We start from the raw sequence: 24,796 nt of genomic DNA on the forward strand, positions 1-24,796 counted from the left end.
AGTGGAAACTGGGTGGAACGAAGGCCTATTTGACCAATTAAAATGATTTTTTTAATTATTTAATAAATAAAAGAATAATAAAAAAAAAAACTATATGAGGAATAAAACTGAAAAGCTTATAGAACCAGGGAGTCTCCCATCCAAGCACTAATCAGGGCCAAGCCTGCTTAGCTTTATAAATCAGACTTGATCAGCCATTCTCATACCAGTATGTCTGGAAGTGAAAACTGGGTTGAACGAAGGCCTATTTGACCAATTAAAATGATTTTATTTATTATTTAATAAATAAAAGATTAAAAAATAAAAAAACTATGTGAGGAATAAAACTGAAAAATTTATAGAACCAGGGAGTCTCCCATCCAAGCACTGACCAGGGCCAAGCCTGCTTAGCTTTATAAATCAGACTTGATCAGCCATTCTCATACCAGTATGTCTGGAAGTGGAAACTGGGTGGAACGAAGGCCTATTTGACCAATTAAAATGATTTTTTTAATTATTTAATAAATAAAAGAATAATAAAAAAAAAAACTATATGAGGAATAAAACTGAAAAGCTTATAGAACCAGGGAGTCTCCCATCCAAGCACTAATCAGGGCCAAGCCTGCTTAGCTTTATAAATCAGACTTGATCAGCCATTCTCATACCAGTATGTCTGGAAGTGAAAACTGGGTTGAACGAAGGCCTATTTGACCAATTAAAATGATTTTATTTATTATTTAATAAATAAAAGATTAAAAAATAAAAAAACTATGTGAGGAATAAAACTGAAAAATTTATAGAACCAGGGAGTCTCCCATCCAAGCACTGACCAGGGCCAAGCCTGCTTAGCTTTATAAATCAGACTTGATCAGCCATTCTCATACCAGTATGTCTGGAAGTGGAAACTGGGTGGAACGAAGGCCTATTTGACCAATTAAAATGATTTTTTAAATTATTTAATAAATAAAAGAATAATAAAAAAAAAACTATATGAGGAATAAAACTGAAAAGCTTATAGAACCAGGGAGTCTCCCATCCAAGCACTAATCAGGGCCAAGCCTGCTTAGCTTTATAAATCAGACTTGATCAGCCATTCTCATACCAGTATGTCTGGAAGTGAAAACTGGGTTGAACGAAGGCCTATTTGACCAATTAAAATGATTTTATTTATTATTTAATAAATAAAAGATTAAAAAATAAAAAAACTATGTGAGGAATAAAACTGAAAAATTTATAGAACCAGGGAGTCTCCCATCCAAGCACTGACCAGGGCCAAGCCTGCTTAGCTTTATAAATCAGACTTGATCAGCCATTCTCATACCAGTATGTCTGGAAGTAAAAACTGGGTGGAACGAAGGCCTATTTGGCCAATAAAATGATGTTTTTTATTATTATTTTTAAAAAAAAAAAAAAAAAAAAAAAAAAAAAAAAAAAAAAAAACTATATGAGGAATAAAACTGAAAAGCTTATAGAACCAGGAAGTCTCCCATCCAAGCACTGACCAGGGCCAAGCCTGCTTAGCTTTATAAATCAGACTTGATCAGGCATTCTCATACCAGTACATCTGGAAGTGAAAACTGGGTTGAACGAAGGCCTATTTGACCAATTAAAATGATTTGTTTTTATTATTTAATAAAAAAAGAATAAAAAAATAAAAAACTATATGAGGAATGAAACTGGAAAAAAAAAAAAAACTATATGAGGAATAAAACTGAAAAGCTTATAGAACCAGGAAGTCTCCCATCCAAGCACTGACCAGGGCCAAGCCTGCTTAGCTTTATAAATCAGACTTGATCAGGCATTCTCATACCAGTACGTCTGGAAGTGAAAACTGGGTTGAACGAAGGCCTATTTGACCAATTAAAATGATTTGTTTTTATTATTTAATAAAAAAAGAATAAAAAAATAAAAAACTATATGAGGAATGAAACTGAAAAAAAAAAAAAAAAACTATATGAGGAATAAAACTGAAAAGCTTATAGAACCAGGGAGTCTCCCATCCAAGCACTGACCAGGGCCAAGCCTGCTTAGCTTTATAAATCAGACTTGATCAGCCATTCTCATACCATTATGTCTGGAAGTGAAAACTGGGTTGAACGAAGGCCTATTTGACCAATTAAAATGATTTTATTTATTATTTAATAAATAAAAGATTAAAAAATAAAAAAACTATATGAGGAATAAAACTGAAAAGTTTATAGAACCAGGGAGTCTCCCATCCAAGCACTGACCAGGGCCAAGCCTGCTTAGCTTTATAAATCAGACTTGATCAGCCATTCTCATACCAGTATGTCTGGAAGTAAAAACTGGGTGGAACGAAGGCCTATTTGGCCAATAAAATGATGTTTTTTATTATTATTTAAAAAAAAAAAAAAAAAAAAAAAAAAAAAAAAAAAAAAAAAAACTATATGAGGAATAAAACTGAAAAGCTTATAGAACCAGGGAGTCTCCCATCCAAGCACTGACCAGGGCCAAGCCTGCTTAGCTTTATAAATCAGACTTGATCAGCCATTCTCATACCAGTATGTCTGGAAGTGGAAACTGGGTGGAACGAAGGCCTATTTGACCAATTAAAATGATTTGTTTTTATTATTTAATAAAAAAAGAATAAAAAAATAAAAAACTATATGAGGAATAAAACTGAAAAAAAAAAAAAAAAAACTATATGAGGAATAAAACTGAAAAGCTTATAGAACCAGGGAGTCTCCCATCCAAGCACTGACCAGGGCCAAGCCTGCTTAGCTTTATAAATCAGACTTGATCAGCCATTCTCATACCAGTATGTCTGGAAGTGGAAACTGGGTGGAACGAAGGCCTATTTGACCAATTAAAATGATTTTTTTAATTATTTAATAAATAAAAGAATAATAAAAAAAAAAACTATATGAGGAATAAAACTGAAAAGCTTATAGAACCAGGGAGTCTCCCATCCAAGCACTAATCAGGGCCAAGCCTGCTTAGCTTTATAAATCAGACTTGATCAGCCATTCTCATACCAGTATGTCTGGAAGTGAAAACTGGGTTGAACGAAGGCCTATTTGACCAATTAAAATGATTTTATTTATTATTTAATAAATAAAAGATTAAAAAATAAAAAAACTATGTGAGGAATAAAACTGAAAAATTTATAGAACCAGGGAGTCTCCCATCCAAGCACTGACCAGGGCCAAGCCTGCTTAGCTTTATAAATCAGACTTGATCAGCCATTCTCATACCAGTATGTCTGGAAGTGGAAACTGGGTGGAACGAAGGCCTATTTGACCAATTAAAATGATTTTATTTATTATTTAATAAATAAAAGATTAAAAAATAAAAAAACTATATGAGGAATAAAACTGAAAAGTTTATAGAACCAGGGAGTCTCCCATCCAAGCACTGACCAGGGCCAAGCCTGCTTAGCTTTATAAATCAGACTTGATCAGCCATTCTCATACCAGTATGTCTGGAAGTAAAAACTGGGTGGAACGAAGGCCTATTTGGCCAATAAAATGATGTTTTTTATTATTATTTAAAAAAAAAAAAAAAAAAAAAAAAAAAAAGAAAAAAAAAAAACTATATGAGGAATAAAACTGAAAAAAAAAAAAAAAAAACTATATGAGGAATAAAACTGAAAAGCTTATAGAACCAGGGAGTCTCCCATCCAAGCACTGACCAGGGCCAAGCCTGCTTAGCTTTATAAATCAGACTTGATCAGCCATTCTCATACCAGTATGTCTGGAAGTGGAAACTGGGTGGAACGAAGGCCTATTTGACCAATTAAAATGATTTGTTTTTATTATTTAATAAAAAAAGAATAAAAAAATAAAAAACTATATGAGGAATAAAACTGAAAAAAAAAAAAAAAAACTATGTGAGGAATAAAACTGAAAAGCTTATAGAACCAGGGAGTCTCCCATCCAAGCACTGACCAGGGCCAAGCCTGCTTAGCTTTATAAATCAGACTTGATCAGCCATTCTCATACCAGCATGTCTGGAAGTGGAAACTGGGTGGAACGAAGGCCTATTTGACCAATTAAAATGATTTTTTTAATTATTTAATAAATAAAAGAATAATAAAAAAAAAAACTATATGAGGAATAAAACTGAAAAGCTTATAGAACCAGGGAGTCTCCCATCCAAGCACTAATCAGGGCCAAGCCTGCTTAGCTTTATAAATCAGACTTGATCAGCCATTCTCATACCAGTATGTCTGAAAGTGAAAACTGGGTTGAACGAAGGCCTATTTGACCAATTAAAATGATTTTATTTATTATTTAATAAATAAAAGATTAAAAAATAAAAAAACTATGTGAGGAATAAAACTGAAAAATTTATAGAACCAGGGAGTCTCCCATCCAAGCACTGACCAGGGCCAAGCCTGCTTAGCTTTATAAATCAGACTTGATCAGCCATTCTCATACCAGTATGTCTGGAAGTGGAAACTGGGTGGAACGAAGGCCTATTTGACCAATTAAAATGATTTTTTTAATTATTTAATAAATAATAGAATAATAAAAAAAAAAACTATATGAGGAATAAAACTGAAAAGCTTATAGAACCAGGGAGTCTCCCATCCAAGCACTAATCAGGGCCAAGCCTGCTTAGCTTTATAAATCAGACTTGATCAGGCATTCTCATACCAGTACGTCTGGAAGTGAAAACTGGGTTGAACGAAGGCCTATTTGACCAATTAAAATGATTTGTTTTTATTATTTAATAAAAAAAGAATAAAAAAATAAAAAACTATATGAGGAATGAAACTGGAAAAAAAAAAAAAACTATATGAGGAATAAAACTGAAAAGCTTATAGAACCAGGAAGTCTCCCATCCAAGCACTGACCAGGGCCAAGCCTGCTTAGCTTTATAAATCAGACTTGATCAGGCATTCTCATACCAGTACGTCTGGAAGTGAAAACTGGGTTGAACGAAGGCCTATTTGACCAATTAAAATGATTTGTTTTTATTATTTAATAAAAAAAGAATAAAAAAATAAAAAACTATATGAGGAATGAAACTGAAAAAAAAAAAAAAAAACTATATGAGGAATAAAACTGAAAAGCTTATAGAACCAGGGAGTCTCCCATCCAAGCACTGACCAGGGCCAAGCCTGCTTAGCTTTATAAATCAGACTTGATCAGCCATTCTCATACCATTATGTCTGGAAGTGAAAACTGGGTTGAACGAAGGCCTATTTGACCAATTAAAATGATTTTATTTATTATTTAATAAATAAAAGATTAAAAAATAAAAAAACTATATGAGGAATAAAACTGAAAAGTTTATAGAACCAGGGAGTCTCCCATCCAAGCACTGACCAGGGCCAAGCCTGCTTAGCTTTATAAATCAGACTTGATCAGCCATTCTCATACCAGTATGTCTGGAAGTAAAAACTGGGTGGAACGAAGGCCTATTTGGCCAATAAAATGATGTTTTTTATTATTATTTAAAAAAAAAAAAAAAAAAAAAAAAAAAAAAAAAAAACTATATGAGGAATAAAACTGAAAAGCTTATAGAACCAGGGAGTCTCCCATCCAAGCACTGACCAGGGCCAAGCCTGCTTAGCTTTATAAATCAGACTTGATCAGCCATTCTCATACCAGTATGTCTGGAAGTGGAAACTGGGTGGAACGAAGGCCTATTTGACCAATTAAAATGATTTGTTTTTATTATTTAATAAAAAAAGAATAAAAAAATAAAAAACTATATGAGGAATAAAACTGAAAAAAAAAAAAAAAAACTATATGAGGAATAAAACTGAAAAGCTTATAGAACCAGGGAGTCTCCCATCCAAGCACTGACCAGGGCCAAGCCTGCTTAGCTTTATAAATCAGACTTGATCAGCCATTCTCATACCAGTATGTCTGGAAGTGGAAACTGGGTGGAACGAAGGCCTATTTGACCAATTAAAATGATTTTTTTAATTATTTAATAAATAAAAGAATAATAAAAAAAAAAACTATATGAGGAATAAAACTGAAAAGCTTATAGAACCAGGGAGTCTCCCATCCAAGCACTAATCAGGGCCAAGCCTGCTTAGCTTTATAAATCAGACTTGATCAGCCATTCTCATACCAGTATGTCTGGAAGTGAAAACTGGGTTGAACGAAGGCCTATTTGACCAATTAAAATGATTTTATTTATTATTTAATAAATAAAAGATTAAAAAATAAAAAAACTATGTGAGGAATAAAACTGAAAAATTTATAGAACCAGGGAGTCTCCCATCCAAGCACTGACCAGGGCCAAGCCTGCTTAGCTTTATAAATCAGACTTGATCAGCCATTCTCATACCAGTATGTCTGGAAGTGGAAACTGGGTGGAACGAAGGCCTATTTGACCAATTAAAATGATTTTATTTATTATTTAATAAATAAAAGATTAAAAAATAAAAAAACTATATGAGGAATAAAACTGAAAAGTTTATAGAACCAGGGAGTCTCCCATCCAAGCACTGACCAGGGCCAAGCCTGCTTAGCTTTATAAATCAGACTTGATCAGCCATTCTCATACCAGTATGTCTGGAAGTAAAAACTGGGTGGAACGAAGGCCTATTTGGCCAATAAAATGATGTTTTTTATTATTATTTTTAAAAAAAAAAAAAAAAAAAAAAAAAAACTATATGAGGAATAAAACTGAAAAGCTTATAGAACCAGGGAGTCTCCCATCCAAGCACTGACCAGGGCCAAGCCTGCTTAGCTTTATAAATCAGACTTGATCAGCCATTCTCATACCAGTATGTCTGGAAGTGGAAACTGGGTGGAACGAAGGCCTATTTGACCAATTAAAATGATTTGTTTTTATTATTTAATAAAAAAAGAATAAAAAAATAAAAAACTATATGAGGAATAAAACTGAAAAAAAAAAAAAAAAACTATATGAGGAATAAAACTGAAAAGCTTATAGAACCAGGGAGTCTCCCATCCAAGCACTGACCAGGGCCAAGCCTGCTTAGCTTTATAAATCAGACTTGATCAGCCATTCTCATACCAGTATGTCTGGAAGTGGAAACTGGGTGGAACGAAGGCCTATTTGACCAATTAAAATGATTTTTTTAATTATTTAATAAATAAAAGAATAATAAAAAAAAAAACTATATGAGGAATAAAACTGAAAAGCTTATAGAACCAGGGAGTCTCCCATCCAAGCACTAATCAGGGCCAAGCCTGCTTAGCTTTATAAATCAGACTTGATCAGCCATTCTCATACCAGTATGTCTGGAAGTGAAAACTGGGTTGAACGAAGGCCTATTTGACCAATTAAAATGATTTTATTTATTATTTAATAAATAAAAGATTAAAAAATAAAAAAACTATGTGAGGAATAAAACTGAAAAATTTATAGAACCAGGGAGTCTCCCATCCAAGCACTGACCAGGGCCAAGCCTGCTTAGCTTTATAAATCAGACTTGATCAGCCATTCTCATACCAGTATGTCTGGAAGTGGAAACTGGGTGGAACGAAGGCCTATTTGACCAATTAAAATGATTTTTTTAATTATTTAATAAATAATAGAATAATAAAAAAAAAAACTATATGAGGAATAAAACTGAAAAGCTTATAGAACCAGGGAGTCTCCCATCCAAGCACTAATCAGGGCCAAGCCTGCTTAGCTTTATAAATCAGACTTGATCAGCCATTCTCATACCAGTATGTCTGGAAGTGAAAACTGGGTTGAACGAAGGCCTATTTGACAAATTAAAATGATTTTATTTATTATTTAATAAATAAAAGATTAAAAAATAAAAAAACTATGTGAGGAATAAAACTGAAAAATTTATAGAACCAGGGAGTCTCCCATCCAAGCACTGACCAGGGCCAAGCCTGCTTAGCTTTATAAATCAGACTTGATCAGCCATTCTCATACCAGTATGTCTGGAAGTAAAAACTGGGTGGAACGAAGGCCTATTTGGCCAATAAAATGATGTTTTTTATTATTATTTTTTTTTTTTTTTTTTTTTTTTTTTAAAAAAAAAAAAAAAAAAAAAAAAAAAAACTATATGAGGAATAAAACTGAAAAGCTTATAGAACCAGGAAGTCTCCCATCCAAGCACTGACCAGGGCCAAGCCTGCTTAGCTTTATAAATCAGACTTGATCAGCCATTCTCATACCAGTATGTCTGGAAGTGGAAACTGGGTGGAACGAAGGCCTATTTGACCAATTAAAATGATTTTTTTAATTATTTAATAAATAAAAGAATAATAAAAAAAAAAACTATATGAGGAATAAAACTGAAAAGCTTATAGAACCAGGGAGTCTCCCATCCAAGCACTAATCAGGGCCAAGCCTGCTTAGCTTTATAAATCAGACTTGATCAGCCATTCTCATACCAGTATGTCTGGAAGTGAAAACTGGGTTGAACGAAGGCCTATTTGACCAATTAAAATGATTTTATTTATTATTTAATAAATAAAAGATTAAAAAATAAAAAAACTATGTGAGGAATAAAACTGAAAAATTTATAGAACCAGGGAGTCTCCCATCCAAGCACTGACCAGGGCCAAGCCTGCTTAGCTTTATAAATCAGACTTGATCAGCCATTCTCATACCAGTATGTCTGGAAGTGGAAACTGGGTGGAACGAAGGCCTATTTGACCAATTAAAATGATTTTATTTATTATTTAATAAATAAAAGATTAAAAAATAAAAAAACTATATGAGGAATAAAACTGAAAAGTTTATAGAACCAGGGAGTCTCCCATCCAAGCACTGACCAGGGCCAAGCCTGCTTAGCTTTATAAATCAGACTTGATCAGCCATTCTCATACCAGTATGTCTGGAAGTAAAAACTGGGTGGAACGAAGGCCTATTTGGCCAATAAAATGATGTTTTTTATTATTATTTAAAAAAAAAAAAAAAAAAAAAAAAAAAAAAAAAAAAAAAAAAAAAAACTATATGAGGAATAAAACTGAAAAAAAAAAAAAAAAAACTATATGAGGAATAAAACTGAAAAGCTTATAGAACCAGGGAGTCTCCCATCCAAGCACTGACCAGGGCCAAGCCTGCTTAGCTTTATAAATCAGACTTGATCAGCCATTCTCATACCAGTATGTCTGGAAGTGGAAACTGGGTGGAACGAAGGCCTATTTGACCAATTAAAATGATTTGTTTTTATTATTTAATAAAAAAAGAATAAAAAAATAAAAAACTATATGAGGAATAAAACTGAAAAAAAAAAAAAAAAACTATATGAGGAATAAAACTGAAAAGCTTATAGAACCAGGGAGTCTCCCATCCAAGCACTGACCAGGGCCAAGCCTGCTTAGCTTTATAAATCAGACTTGATCAGCCATTCTCATACCAGTATGTCTGGAAGTGGAAACTGGGTGGAACGAAGGCCTATTTGACCAATTAAAATGATTTTTTTAATTATTTAATAAATAAAAGAATAATAAAAAAAAAAACTATATGAGGAATAAAACTGAAAAGCTTATAGAACCAGGGAGTCTCCCATCCAAGCACTAATCAGGGCCAAGCCTGCTTAGCTTTATAAATCAGACTTGATCAGCCATTCTCATACCAGTATGTCTGGAAGTGAAAACTGGGTTGAACGAAGGCCTATTTGACCAATTAAAATGATTTTATTTATTATTTAATAAATAAAAGATTAAAAAATAAAAAAACTATGTGAGGAATAAAACTGAAAAATTTATAGAACCAGGGAGTCTCCCATCCAAGCACTGACCAGGGCCAAGCCTGCTTAGCTTTATAAATCAGACTTGATCAGCCATTCTCATACCAGTATGTCTGGAAGTGGAAACTGGGTGGAACGAAGGCCTATTTGACCAATTAAAATGATTTTTTTAATTATTTAATAAATAATAGAATAATAAAAAAAAAAACTATATGAGGAATAAAACTGAAAAGCTTATAGAACCAGGGAGTCTCCCATCCAAGCACTAATCAGGGCCAAGCCTGCTTAGCTTTATAAATCAGACTTGATCAGCCATTCTCATACCAGTATGTCTGGAAGTGAAAACTGGGTTGAACGAAGGCCTATTTGACAAATTAAAATGATTTTATTTATTATTTAATAAATAAAAGATTAAAAAATAAAAAAACTATGTGAGGAATAAAACTGAAAAATTTATAGAACCAGGGAGTCTCCCATCCAAGCACTGACCAGGGCCAAGCCTGCTTAGCTTTATAAATCAGACTTGATCAGCCATTCTCATACCAGTATGTCTGGAAGTAAAAACTGGGTGGAACGAAGGCCTATTTGGCCAATAAAATGATGTTTTTTATTATTATTTTTTTTTTTTTTTTTTTTTTTTTTTAAAAAAAAAAAAAAAAAAAAAAAAAACTATATGAGGAATAAAACTGAAAAGCTTATAGAACCAGGAAGTCTCCCATCCAAGCACTGACCAGGGCCAAGCCTGCTTAGCTTTATAAATCAGACTTGATCAGCCATTCTCATACCAGTATGTCTGGAAGTGGAAACTGGGTGGAACGAAGGCCTATTTGACCAATTAAAATGATTTTTTTAATTATTTAATAAATAAAAGAACAATAAAAAAAAAAACTATATGAGGAATAAAACTGAAAAGCTTATAGAACCAGGGAGTCTCCCATCCAAGCACTAATCAGGGCCAAGCCTGCTTAGCTTTATAAATCAGACTTGATCAGCCATTCTCATACCAGTATGTCTGGAAGTGAAAACTGGGTTGAACGAAGGCCTATTTGACCAATTAAAATGATTTTATTTATTATTTAATAAATAAAAGATTAAAAAATAAAAAAACTATGTGAGGAATAAAACTGAAAAATTTATAGAACCAGGGAGTCTCCCATCCAAGCACTGACCAGGGCCAAGCCTGCTTAGCTTTATAAATCAGACTTGATCAGCCATTCTCATACCAGTATGTCTGGAAGTGGAAACTGGGTGGAACGAAGGCCTATTTGACCAATTAAAATGATTTTATTTATTATTTAATAAATAAAAGATTAAAAAATAAAAAAACTATATGAGGAATAAAACTGAAAAGTTTATAGAACCAGGGAGTCTCCCATCCAAGCACTGACCAGGGCCAAGCCTGCTTAGCTTTATAAATCAGACTTGATCAGCCATTCTCATACCAGTATGTCTGGAAGTAAAAACTGGGTGGAACGAAGGCCTATTTGGCCAATAAAATGATGTTTTTTATTATTATTTTAAAAAAAAAAAAAAAAAAAACAAACAAAAAAAAAAAAAAACTATATGAGGAATAAAAATGAAAAAAAAAAAAAAAAAACTATATGAGGAATAAAACTGAAAAGCTTATAGAACCAGGGAGTCTCCCATCCAAGCACTGACCAGGGCCAAGCCTGCTTAGCTTTATAAATCAGACTTGATCAGCCATTCTCATACCAGTATGTCTGGAAGTGGAAACTGGGTGGAACGAAGGCCTATTTGACCAATTAAAATGATTTGTTTTTATTATTTAATAAAAAAAGAATAAAAAAATAAAAAACTATATGAGGAATAAAACTGAAAAAAAAAAAAAAAAACTATATGAGGAATAAAACTGAAAAGCTTATAGAACCAGGGAGTCTCCCATCCAAGCACTGACCAGGGCCAAGCCTGCTTAGCTTTATAAATCAGACTTGATCAGCCATTCTCATACCAGTATGTCTGGAAGTGGAAACTGGGTGGAACGAAGGCCTATTTGACCAATTAAAATGATTTTTTTAATTATTTAATAAATAAAAGAATAATAAAAAAAAAAACTATATGAGGAATAAAACTGAAAAGCTTATAGAACCAGGGAGTCTCCCATCCAAGCACTAATCAGGGCCAAGCCTGCTTAGCTTTATAAATCAGACTTGATCAGCCATTCTCATACCAGTATGTCTGGAAGTGAAAACTGGGTTGAACGAAGGCCTATTTGACCAATTAAAATGATTTTATTTATTATTTAATAAATAAAAGATTAAAAAATAAAAAAACTATGTGAGGAATAAAACTGAAAAATTTATAGAACCAGGGAGTCTCCCATCCAAGCACTGACCAGGGCCAAGCCTGCTTAGCTTTATAAATCAGACTTGATCAGCCATTCTCATACCAGTATGTCTGGAAGTGGAAACTGGGTGGAACGAAGGCCTATTTGACCAATTAAAATGATTTTTTTAATTATTTAATAAATAATAGAATAATAAAAAAAAAAAACTATATGAGGAATAAAACTGAAAAGCTTATAGAACCAGGGAGTCTCCCATCCAAGCACTAATCAGGGCCAAGCCTGCTTAGCTTTATAAATCAGACTTGATCAGCCATTCTCATACCAGTATGTCTGGAAGTGAAAACTGGGTTGAACGAAGGCCTATTTGACAAATTAAAATGATTTTATTTATTATTTAATAAATAAAAGATTAAAAAATAAAAAAACTATGTGAGGAATAAAACTGAAAAATTTATAGAACCAGGGAGTCTCCCATCCAAGCACTGACCAGGGCCAAGCCTGCTTAGCTTTATAAATCAGACTTGATCAGCCATTCTCATACCAGTATGTCTGGAAGCAAAAACTGGGTGGAACGAAGGCCTATTTGGCCAATAAAATGATGTTTTTTATTATTTTTTTTTTTTTTTTTTTTTTTTTAAAAAAAAAAAAAAAAAAAAAAAAAAAAAAAAAAAACTATATGAGGAATAAAACTGAAAAGCTTATAGAACCAGGAAGTCTCCCATCCAAGCACTGACCAGGGCCAAGCCTGCTTAGCTTTATAAATCAGACTTGATCAGGCATTCTCATACCAGTACATCTGGAAGTGAAAACTGGGTTGAACGAAGGCCTATTTGACCAATTAAAATGATTTGTTTTTATTATTTAATAAAAAAAAAATAAAAAAATAAAAAACTATATGAGGAATGAAACTGGAAAAAAAAAAAAAACTATATGAGGAATAAAACTGAAAAGCTTATAGAACCAGGAAGTCTCCCATCCAAGCACTGACCAGGGCCAAGCCTGCTTAGCTTTATAAATCAGACTTGATCAGGCATTCTCATACCAGTACGTCTGGAAGTGAAAACTGGGTTGAACGAAGGCCTATTTGACCAATTAAAATGATTTGTTTTTATTATTTAATATAAAAAGAATAAAAAAATAAAAAACTATATGAGGAATGAAACTGAAAAAAAAAAAAAAAAAACTATATGAGGAATAAAACTGAAAAGCTTATAGAACCAGGGAGTCTCCCATCCAAGCACTGACCAGGGCCAAGCCTGCTTAGCTTTATAAATCAGACTTGATCAGCCATTCTCATACCATTATGTCTGGAAGTGAAAACTGGGTTGAACGAAGGCCTATTTGACCAATTAAAATGATTTTATTTATTATTTAATAAATAAAAGATTAAAAAATAAAAAAACTATATGAGGAATAAAACTGAAAAGTTTATAGAACCAGGGAGTCTCCCATCCAAGCACTGACCAGGGCCAAGCCTGCTTAGCTTTATAAATCAGACTTGATCAGCCATTCTCATACCAGTATGTCTGGAAGTGGAAACTGGGTGGAACGAAGGCCTATTTGACCAATTAAAATGATTTGTTTTTATTATTTAATAAAAAAAGAATAAAAAAATAAAAAACTATATGAGGAATAAAACTGAAAAAAAAAAAAAAAAACTATATGAGGAATAAAACTGAAAAGCTTATAGAACCAGGGAGTCTCCCATCCAAGCACTGACCAGGGCCAAGCCTGCTTAGCTTTATAAATCAGACTTGATCAGCCATTCTCATACCAGTATGTCTGGAAGTGGAAACTGGGTGGAACGAAGGCCTATTTGACCAATTAAAATGATTTTTTTAATTATTTAATAAATAAAAGAATAATAAAAAAAAAAACTATATGAGGAATAAAACTGAAAAGCTTATAGAACCAGGGAGTCTCCCATCCAAGCACTAATCAGGGCCAAGCCTGCTTAGCTTTATAAATCAGACTTGATCAGCCATTCTCATACCAGTATGTCTGGAAGTGAAAACTGGGTTGAACGAAGGCCTATTTGACCAATTAAAATGATTTTATTTATTATTTAATAAATAAAAGATTAAAAAATAAAAAAACTATGTGAGGAATAAAACTGAAAAATTTATAGAACCAGGGAGTCTCCCATCCAAGCACTGACCAGGGCCAAGCCTGCTTAGCTTTATAAATCAGACTTGATCAGCCATTCTCATACCAGTATGTCTGGAAGTGGAAACTGGGTGGAACGAAGGCCTATTTGACCAATTAAAATGATTTTTTTAATTATTTAATAAATAAAAGAATAATAAAAAAAAAAACTATATGAGGAATAAAACTGAAAAGCTTATAGAACCAGGGAGTCTCCCATCCAAGCACTAATCAGGGCCAAGCCTGCTTAGCTTTATAAATCAGACTTGATCAGCCATTCTCATACCAGTATGTCTGGAAGTGAAAACTGGGTTGAACGAAGGCCTATTTGACCAATTAAAATGATTTTATTTATTATTTAATAAATAAAAGATTAAAAAATAAAAAAACTATGTGAGGAATAAAACTGAAAAATTTATAGAACCAGGGAGTCTCCCATCCAAGCACTGACCAGGGCCAAGCCTGCTTAGCTTTATAAATCAGACTTGATCAGCCATTCTCATACCAGTATGTCTGGAAGTGGAAACTGGGTGGAACGAAGGCCTATTTGACCAATTAAAATGATTTTTTTAATTATTTAATAAATAAAAGAATAATAAAAAAAAAACTATATGAGGAATAAAACTGAAAAGCTTATAGAACCAGGGAGTCTCCCATCCAAGCACTAATCAGGGCCAAGCCTGCTTAGCTTTATAAATCAGACTTGATCAGCCATTCTCATACCAGTATGTCTGGAAGTGAAAACTGGGTTGAACGAAGGCCTATTTGACCAATTAAAATGATTTTATTTATTATTTAATAAATAAAAGATTAAAAAATAAAAAAACTATGTGAGGAATAAAACTGAAAAATTTATAGAACCAGGGAGTCTCCCATCCAAGCACTGACCAGGGCCAAGCCTGCTTAGCTTTATAAATCAGACTTGATCAGCCATTCTCATACCAGTATGTCTGGAAGTAAAAACTGGGTGGAACGAAGGCCTATTTGGCCAATAAAATGATGTTTTTTATTATTATTTAAAAAAAAAAAAAAAAAAAAAAAAAAAAATATATGAGGAATAAAACTGAAAAGCTTATAGAACCAGGAAGTCTCCCATTCAAGCACTGACCAGGGCCAAGCCTGCTTAGCTTTATAAATCAGACTTGATCAGGCATTCTCATACCAGTACATCTGGAAGTGAAAACTGGGTTGAACGAAGGCCTATTTGACCAATTAAAATGATTTGTTTTTATTATTTAATAAAAAAAGAATAAAAAAATAAAAAACTATATGAGGAATGAAACTGGAAAAAAAAAAAAAACTATATGAGGAATAAAACTGAAAACCTTATAGAACCAGGAAGTCTCCCATCCAAGCACTGACCAGGGCCAAGCCTGCTTAGCTTTATAAATCAGACTTGATCAGGCATTCTCATACCAGTACGTCTGGAAGTGAAAACTGGGTTGAACGAAGGCCTATTTGACCAATTAAAATGATTTGTTTTTATTATTTAATAAAAAAAGAATAAAAAAATAAAAAACTATATGAGGAATGAAACTGAAAAAAAAAAAAAAAAAACTATATGAGGAATAAAACTGAAAAGCTTATAGAACCAGGGAGTCTCCCATCCAAGCACTGACCAGGGCCAAGCCTGCTTAGCTTTATAAATCAGACTTGATCAGCCATTCTCATACCATTATGTCTGGAAGTGAAAACTGGGTTGAACGAAGGCCTATTTGACCAATTAAAATGATTTTATTTATTATTTAATAAATAAAAGATTAAAAAATAAAAAAACTATATGAGGAATAAAACTGAAAAGTTTATAGAACCAGGGAGTCTCCCATCAAAGCACTGACCAGGGCCAAGCCTGCTTAGCTTTATAAATCAGACTTGATCAGCCATTCTCATACCAGTATGTCTGGAAGTAAAAACTGGGTGGAACGAAGGCCTATTTGGCCAATAAAATGATGTTTTTTATTATTATTTAAAAAAAAAAAAAAAAAAAAAAAAAAAAAAACCTATATGAGGAATAAAACTGAAAAAAAAAAAAAAAAACTATATGAGGAATAAAACTGAAAAGCTTATAGAACCAGGGAGTCTCCCATCCAAGCACTGACCAGGGCCAAGCCTGCTTAGCTTTATAAATCAGACTTGATCAGCCATTCTCATACCAGTATGTCTGGAAGTGGAAACTGGGTGGAACGAAGGCCTATTTGACCAATTAAAATGATTTGTTTTTATTATTTAATAAAAAAAGAATAAAAAAATAAAAAACTATATGAGGAATAAAACTGAAAAAAAAAAAAAAAAACTATATGAGGAATAAAACTGAAAAGCTTATAGAACCAGGGAGTCTCCCATCCAAGCACTGACCAGGGCCAAGCCTGCTTAGCTTTATAAATCAGACTTGATCAGCCATTCTCATACCAGTATGTCTGGAAGTGGAAACTGGGTGGAACGAAGGCCTATTTGACCAATTAAAATGATTTTTTTAATTATTTAATAAATAAAAGAATAATAAAAAAAAAAACTATATGAGGAATAAAACTGAAAAGCTTATAGAACCAGGGAGTCTCCCATCCAAGCACTAATCAGGGCCAAGCCTGCTTAGCTTTATAAATCAGACTTGATCAGCCATTCTCATACCAGTATGTCTGGAAGTGAAAACTGGGTTGAACGAAGGCCTATTTGACCAATTAAAATGATTTTATTTATTATTTAATAAATAAAAGATTAAAAAATAAAAAAACTATGTGAGGAATAAAACTGAAAAATTTATAGAACCAGGGAGTCTCCCATCCAAGCACTGACCAGGGCCAAGCCTGCTTAGCTTTATAAATCAGACTTGATCAGCCATTCTCATACCAGTATGTCTGGAAGTAAAAACTGGGTGGAACGAAGGCCTATTTGGCCAATAAAATGATGTTTTTTATTATTATTTAAAAAAAAAAAAAAAAAAAAAAAAAAAAAAAAAAAAAAAAAAAAAAAAACTATATGAGGAATAAAACTGAAAAGCTTATAGAACCAGGAAGTCTCCCATCCAAGCACTGACCAGGGCCAAGCCTGCTTAGCTTTATAAATCAGACTTGATCAGGCATTCTCATACCAGTACATCTGGAAGTGAAAACTGGGTTGAACGAAGGCCTATTTGACCAATTAAAATGATTTGTTTTTATTATTTAATAAAAAAAGAATAAAAAAATAAAAAACTATATGAGGAATGAAACTGGAAAAAAAAAAAAAACTATATGAGGAATAAAACTGAAAAGCTTATAGAACCAGGGAGTCTCCCATCCAAGCACTGACCAGGGCCAAGCCTGCTTAGCTTTATAAATCAGACTTGATCAGCCATTCTCATACCAGTATGTCTGGAAGTGGAAACTGGGTGGAACGAAGGCCTATTTGACCAATTAAAATGATTTTTTTAATTATTTAATAAATAAAAGAATAATAAAAAAAAAAACTATATGAGGAATAAAACTGAAAAGCTTATAGAACCAGGGAGTCTCCCATCCAAGCACTAATCAGGGCCAAGCCTGCTTAGCTTTATAAATCAGACTTGATCAGCCATTCTCATACCAGTATGTCTGGAAGTGAAAACTGGGTTGAACGAAGGCCTATTTGACCAATTAAAATGATTTTATTTATTATTTAATAAATAAAAGATTAAAAAATAAAAAAACTATGTGAGGAATAAAACTGAAAAATTTATAGAACCAGGGAGTCTCCCATCCAAGCACTGACCAGGGCCAAGCCTGCTTAGCTTTATAAATCAGACTTGATCAGCCATTCTCATACCAGTATGTCTGGAAGTGGAAACTGGGTGGAACGAAGGCCTATTTGACCAATTAAAATGATTTTTTTAATTATTTAATAAATAAAAGAATAATAAAAAAAAAACTATATGAGGAATAAAACTGAAAAGCTTATAGAACCAGGGAGTCTCCCATCCAAGCACTAATCAGGGCCAAGCCTGCTTAGCTTTATAAATCAGACTTGATCAGCCATTCTCATACCAGTATGTCTGGAAGTGAAAACTGGGTTGAACGAAGGCCTATTTGACCAATTAAAATGATTTTATTTATTATTTAATAAATAAAAGATTAAAAAATAAAAAAACTATGTGAGGAATAAAACTGAAAAATTTATAGAACCAGGGAGTCTCCCATCCAAGCACTGACCAGGGCCAAGCCTGCTTAGCTTTATAAATCAGACTTGATCAGCCATTCTCATACCAGTATGTCTGGAAGTAAAAACTGGGTGGAACGAAGGCCTATTTGGCCAATAAAATGATGTTTTTTATTATTATTTTTTTTTTTTTTTTTTTTTTTTTTTTTTTTTTTAAAAAAAAAAAAAAAAAAAAAAAAAAAAAAAAAACTATATGAGGAATAAAACTGAAAAGCTTATAGAACCAGGAAGTCTCCCATCCAAGCACTGACCAGGGCCAAGCCTGCTTAGCTTTATAAATCAGACTTGATCAGGCATTCTCATACCAGTACATCTGGAAGTGAAAACTGGGTTGAACAAGGCCTATTTGACCAATTAAAATGATTTGTTTTTATTATTTAATAAAAAAAGAATAAAAAAATAAAAAACTATATGAGGAATGAAACTGGAAAAAAAAAAAAAACTATATGAGGAATAAAACTGAAAAGCTTATAGAACCAGGAAGTCTCCCATCCAAGCACTGACCAGGGCCAAGCCTGCTTAGCTTTATAAATCAGACTTGATCAGGCATTCTCATACCAGTACGTCTGGAAGTGAAAACTGGGTTGAACGAAGGCCTATTTGACCAATTAAAATGATTTGTTTTTATTATTTAATAAAAAAAGAATAAAAAAATAAAAAACTATATGAGGAATGAAACTGAAAAAAAAAAAAAAAAAACTATATGAGGAATAAAACTGAAAAGCTTATAGAACCAGGGAGTCTCCCATCCAAGCACTGACCAGGGCCAAGCCTGCTTAGCTTTATAAATCAGACTTGATCAGCCATTCTCATACCATTATGTCTGGAAGTGAAAACTGGGTTGAACGAAGGCCTATTTGACCAATTAAAATGATTTTATTTATTATTTAATAAATAAAAGATTAAAAAATAAAAAAACTATATGAGGAATAAAACTGAAAAGTTTATAGAACCAGGGAGTCTCCCATCCAAGCACTGACCAGGGCCAAGCCTGCTTAGCTTTATAAATCAGACTTGATCAGCCATTCTCATACCAGTATGTCTGGAAGTAAAAACTGGGTGGAACGAAGGCCTATTTGGCCAATAAAATGATATTTTTTATTATTATTTAAAAAAAAAAAAAAAAAAAAAAAAAAAAAAAACTATATGAGGAATAAAACTGAAAAGCTTATAGAACCAGGAAGTCTCCCATCCAAGCACTGACCAGGGCCAAGCCTGCTTAGCTTTATAAATCAGACTTGATCAGGCATTCCCATACCAGTACATCTGGAAGTGAAAACTGGGTTGAACGAAGGCCTATTTGACCAATTAAAATGATTTGTTTTTATTATTTAATAAAAAAAGAATAAAAAAATAAAAAACTATATGAGGAATGAAACTGGAAAAAAAAAAAAAACTATATGAGGAATAAAACTGAAAAGCTTATAGAACCAGGGAGTCTCCCATCCAAGCACTGACCAGGGCCAAGCCTGCTTAGCTTTATAAATCAGACTTGATCAGCCATTCTCATACCAGTATGTCTGGAAGTGGAAACTGGGTGGAACGAAGGCCTATTTGACCAATTAAAATGATTTTTTTAATTATTTAATAAATAAAAGAATAATAAAAAAAAAAACTATATGAGGAATAAAACTGAAAAGCTTATAGAACCAGGGAGTCTCCCATCCAAGCACTAATCAGGGCCAAGCCTGCTTAGCTTTATAAATCAGACTTGATCAGCCATTCTCATACCAGTATGTCTGGAAGTGAAAACTGGGTTGAACGAAGGCCTATTTGACCAATTAAAATGATTTTATTTATTATTTAATAAATAAAAGATTAAAAAATAAAAAAACTATGTGAGGAATAAAACTGAAAAATTTATAGAACCAGGGAGTCTCCCATCCAAGCACTGACCAGGGCCAAGCCTGCTTAGCTTTATAAATCAGACTTGATCAGCCATTCTCATACCAGTATGTCTGGAAGTGGAAACTGGGTGGAACGAAGGCCTATTTGACCAATTAAAATGATTTTTTTAATTATTTAATAAATAAAAGAATAATAAAAAAAAAACTATATGAGGAATAAAACTGAAAAGCTTATAGAACCAGGGAGTCTCCCATCCAAGCACTAATCAGGGCCAAGCCTGCTTAGCTTTATAAATCAGACTTGATCAGCCATTCTCATACCAGTATGTCTGGAAGTGAAAACTGGGTTGAACGAAGGCCTATTTGACCAATTAAAATGATTTTATTTATTATTTAATAAATAAAAGATTAAAAAATAAAAAACTATGTGAGGAATAAAACTGAAAAATTTATAGAACCAGGGAGTCTCCCATCCAAGCACTGACCAGGGCCAAGCCTGCTTAGCTTTATAAATCAGACTTGATCAGCCATTCTCATACCAGTATGTCTGGAAGTAAAAACTGGGTGGAACGAAGGCCTATTTGGCCAATAAAATGATGTTTTTTATTATTATTATTATTATTTTTTTTTTTTTTTTTTTTTTTTTAAAAAAAAAAAAAAAAAAAAAAAAAAAAAAAAACTATATGAGGAATAAAACTGAAAAGCTTATAGAACCAGGAAGTCTCCCATCCAAGCACTGACCAGGGCCAAGCCTGCTTAGCTTTATAAATCAGACTTGATCAGGCATTCTCATACCAGTACATCTGGAAGTGAAAACTGGGTTGAACAAGGCCTATTTGACCAATTAAAATGATTTGTTTTTATTATTTAATAAAAAAAGAATAAAAAAATAAAAAACTATATGAGGAATGAAACTGGAAAAAAAAAAAAAACTATATGAGGAATAAAACTGAAAAGCTTATAGAACCAGGAAGTCTCCCATCCAAGCACTGACCAGGGCCAAGCCTGCTTAGCTTTATAAATCAGACTTGATCAGGCATTCTCATACCAGTACGTCTGGAAGTGAAAACTGGGTTGAACGAAGGCCTATTTGACCAATTAAAATGATTTGTTTTTATTATTTAATAAAAAAAGAATAAAAAAATAAAAAACTATATGAGGAATGAAACTGAAAAAAAAAAAAAAAAAACTATATGAGGAATAAAACTGAAAAGCTTATAGAACCAGGGAGTCTCCCATCCAAGCACTGACCAGGGCCAAGCCTGCTTAGCTTTATAAATCAGACTTGATCAGCCATTCTCATACCATTATGTCTGGAAGTGAAAACTGGGTTGAACGAAGGCCTATTTGACCAATTAAAATGATTTTATTTATTATTTAATAAATAAAAGATTAAAAAATAAAAAAACTATATGAGGAATAAAACTGAAAAGTTTATAGAACCAGGGAGTCTCCCATCCAAGCACTGACCAGGGCCAAGCCTGCTTAGCTTTATAAATCAGACTTGATCAGCCATTCTCATACCAGTATGTCTGGAAGTAAAAACTGGGTGGAACGAAGGCCTATTTGGCCAATAAAATGATGTTTTTTATTATTATTTAAAAAAAAAAAAAAAAAAAAAAAAAAAAAAAAAAAAAAAAAAAAAAAAACTATATGAGGAATAAAACTGAAAAGCTTATAGAACCAGGAAGTCTCCCATCCAAGCACTGACCAGGGCCAAGCCTGCTTAGCTTTATAAATCAGACTTGATCAGGCATTCCCATACCAGTACATCTGGAAGTGAAAACTGGGTTGAACGAAGGCCTATTTGACCAATTAAAATGATTTGTTTTTATTATTTAATAAAAAAAGAATAAAAAAATAAAAAACTATATGAGGAATGAAACTGGAAAAAAAAAAAAAACTATATGAGGAATAAAACTGAAAAGCTTATAGAACCAGGGAGTCTCCCATCCAAGCACTGACCAGGGCCAAGCCTGCTTAGCTTTATAAATCAGACTTGATCAGCCATTCTCATACCAGTATGTCTGGAAGTGGAAACTGGGTGGAACGAAGGCCTATTTGACCAATTAAAATGATTTTTTTAATTATTTAATAAATAAAAGAATAATAAAAAAAAAAACTATATGAGGAATAAAACTGAAAAGCTTATAGAACCAGGGAGTCTCCCATCCAAGCACTAATCAGGGCCAAGCCTGCTTAGCTTTATAAATCAGACTTGATCAGCCATTCTCATACCAGTATGTCTGGAAGTGAAAACTGGGTTGAACGAAGGCCTATTTGACCAATTAAAATGATTTTATTTATTATTTAATAAATAAAAGATTAAAAAATAAAAAAACTATGTGAGGAATAAAACTGAAAAATTTATAGAACCAGGGAGTCTCCCATCCAAGCACTGACCAGGGCCAAGCCTGCTTAGCTTTATAAATCAGACTTGATCAGCCATTCTCATACCAGTATGTCTGGAAGTGGAAACTGGGTGGAACGAAGGCCTATTTGACCAATTAAAATGATTTTTTTAATTATTTAATAAATAAAAGAATAATAAAAAAAAAACTATATGAGGAATAAAACTGAAAAGCTTATAGAACCAGGGAGTCTCCCATCCAAGCACTAATCAGGGCCAAGCCTGCTTAGCTTTATAAATCAGACTTGATCAGCCATTCTCATACCAGTATGTCTGGAAGTGAAAACTGGGTTGAACGAAGGCCTATTTGACCAATTAAAATGATTTTATTTATTATTTAATAAATAAAAGATTAAAAAATAAAAAAACTATGTGAGGAATAAAACTGAAAAATTTATAGAACCAGGGAGTCTCCCATCCAAGCACTGACCAGGGCCAAGCCTGCTTAGCTTTATAAATCAGACTTGATCAGCCATTCTCATACCAGTATGTCTGGAAGTGGAAACTGGGTGGAACGAAGGCCTATTTGACCAATTAAAATGATTTTTTTAATTATTTAATAAATAAAAGAATAATAAAAAAAAAACTATATGAGGAATAAAACTGAAAAGCTTATAGAACCAGGGAGTCTCCCATCCAAGCACTAATCAGGGCCAAGCCTGCTTAGCTTTATAAATCAGACTTGATCAGCCATTCTCATACCAGTATGTCTGGAAGTGAAAACTGGGTTGAACGAAGGCCTATTTGACCAATTAAAATGATTTTATTTATTATTTAATAAATAAAAGATTAAAAAATAAAAAACTATGTGAGGAATAAAACTGAAAAATTTATAGAACCAGGGAGTCTCCCATCCAAGCACTGACCAGGGCCAAGCCTGCTTAGCTTTATAAATCAGACTTGATCAGCCATTCTCATACCAGTATGTCTGGAAGTAAAAACTGGGTGGAACGAAGGCCTATTTGGCCAATAAAATGATGTTTTTTATTATTATTATTATTTTTTTTTTTTTTTTTTTTTTTTTTTAAAAAAAAAAAAAAAAAAAAAAAAAAAAAAAAAACTATATGAGGAATAAAACTGAAAAGCTTATAGAACCAGGAAGTCTCCCATCCAAGCACTGACCAGGGCCAAGCCTGCTTAGCTTTATAAATCAGACTTGATCAGGCATTCTCATACCAGTACATCTGGAAGTGAAAACTGGGTTGAACAAGGCCTATTTGACCAATTAAAATGATTTGTTTTTATTATTTAATAAAAAAAGAATAAAAAAATAAAAAACTATATGAGGAATGAAACTGGAAAAAAAAAAAAAACTATATGAGGAATAAAACTGAAAAGCTTATAGAACCAGGAAGTCTCCCATCCAAGCACTGACCAGGGCCAAGCCTGCTTAGCTTTATAAATCAGACTTGATCAGGCATTCTCATACCAGTACGTCTGGAAGTGAAAACTGGGTTGAACGAAGGCCTATTTGACCAATTAAAATGATTTGTTTTTATTATTTAATAAAAAAAGAATAAAAAAATAAAAAACTATATGAGGAATGAAACTGAAAAAAAAAAAAAAAAAACTATATGAGGAATAAAACTGAAAAGCTTATAGAACCAGGGAGTCTCCCATCCAAGCACTGACCAGGGCCAAGCCTGCTTAGCTTTATAAATCAGACTTGATCAGCCATTCTCATACCATTATGTCTGGAAGTGAAAACTGGGTTGAACGAAGGCCTATTTGACCAATTAAAATGATTTTATTTATTATTTAATAAATAAAAGATTAAAAAATAAAAAAACTATATGAGGAATAAAACTGAAAAGTTTATAGAACCAGGGAGTCTCCCATCCAAGCACTGACCAGGGCCAAGCCTGCTTAGCTTTATAAATCAGACTTGATCAGCCATTCTCATACCAGTATGTCTGGAAGTAAAAACTGGGTGGAACGAAGGCCTATTTGGCCAATAAAATGATGTTTTTTATTATTATTTAAAAAAAAAAAAAAAAAAAAAAAAAACTATATGAGGAATAAAACTGAAAAGCTTATAGAACCAGGAAGTCTCCCATCCAAGCACTGACCAGGGCCAAGCCTGCTTAGCTTTATAAATCAGACTTGATCAGGCATTCCCATACCAGTACATCTGGAAGTGAAAACTGGGTTGAACGAAGGCCTATTTGACCAATTAAAATGATTTGTTTTTATTATTTAATAAAAAAAGAATAAAAAAATAAAAAACTATATGAGGAATGAAACTGGAAAAAAAAAAAAAACTATATGAGGAATAAAACTGAAAAGCTTATAGAACCAGGGAGTCTCCCATCCAAGCACTGACCAGGGCC

The sequence above is a fragment of the Clarias gariepinus genome, chromosome 1 (genome assembly GCF_024256425.1).
Source record: "Clarias gariepinus isolate MV-2021 ecotype Netherlands chromosome 1, CGAR_prim_01v2, whole genome shotgun sequence".
NCBI classification, from domain to species: domain Eukaryota; kingdom Metazoa; phylum Chordata; class Actinopteri; order Siluriformes; family Clariidae; genus Clarias; species Clarias gariepinus.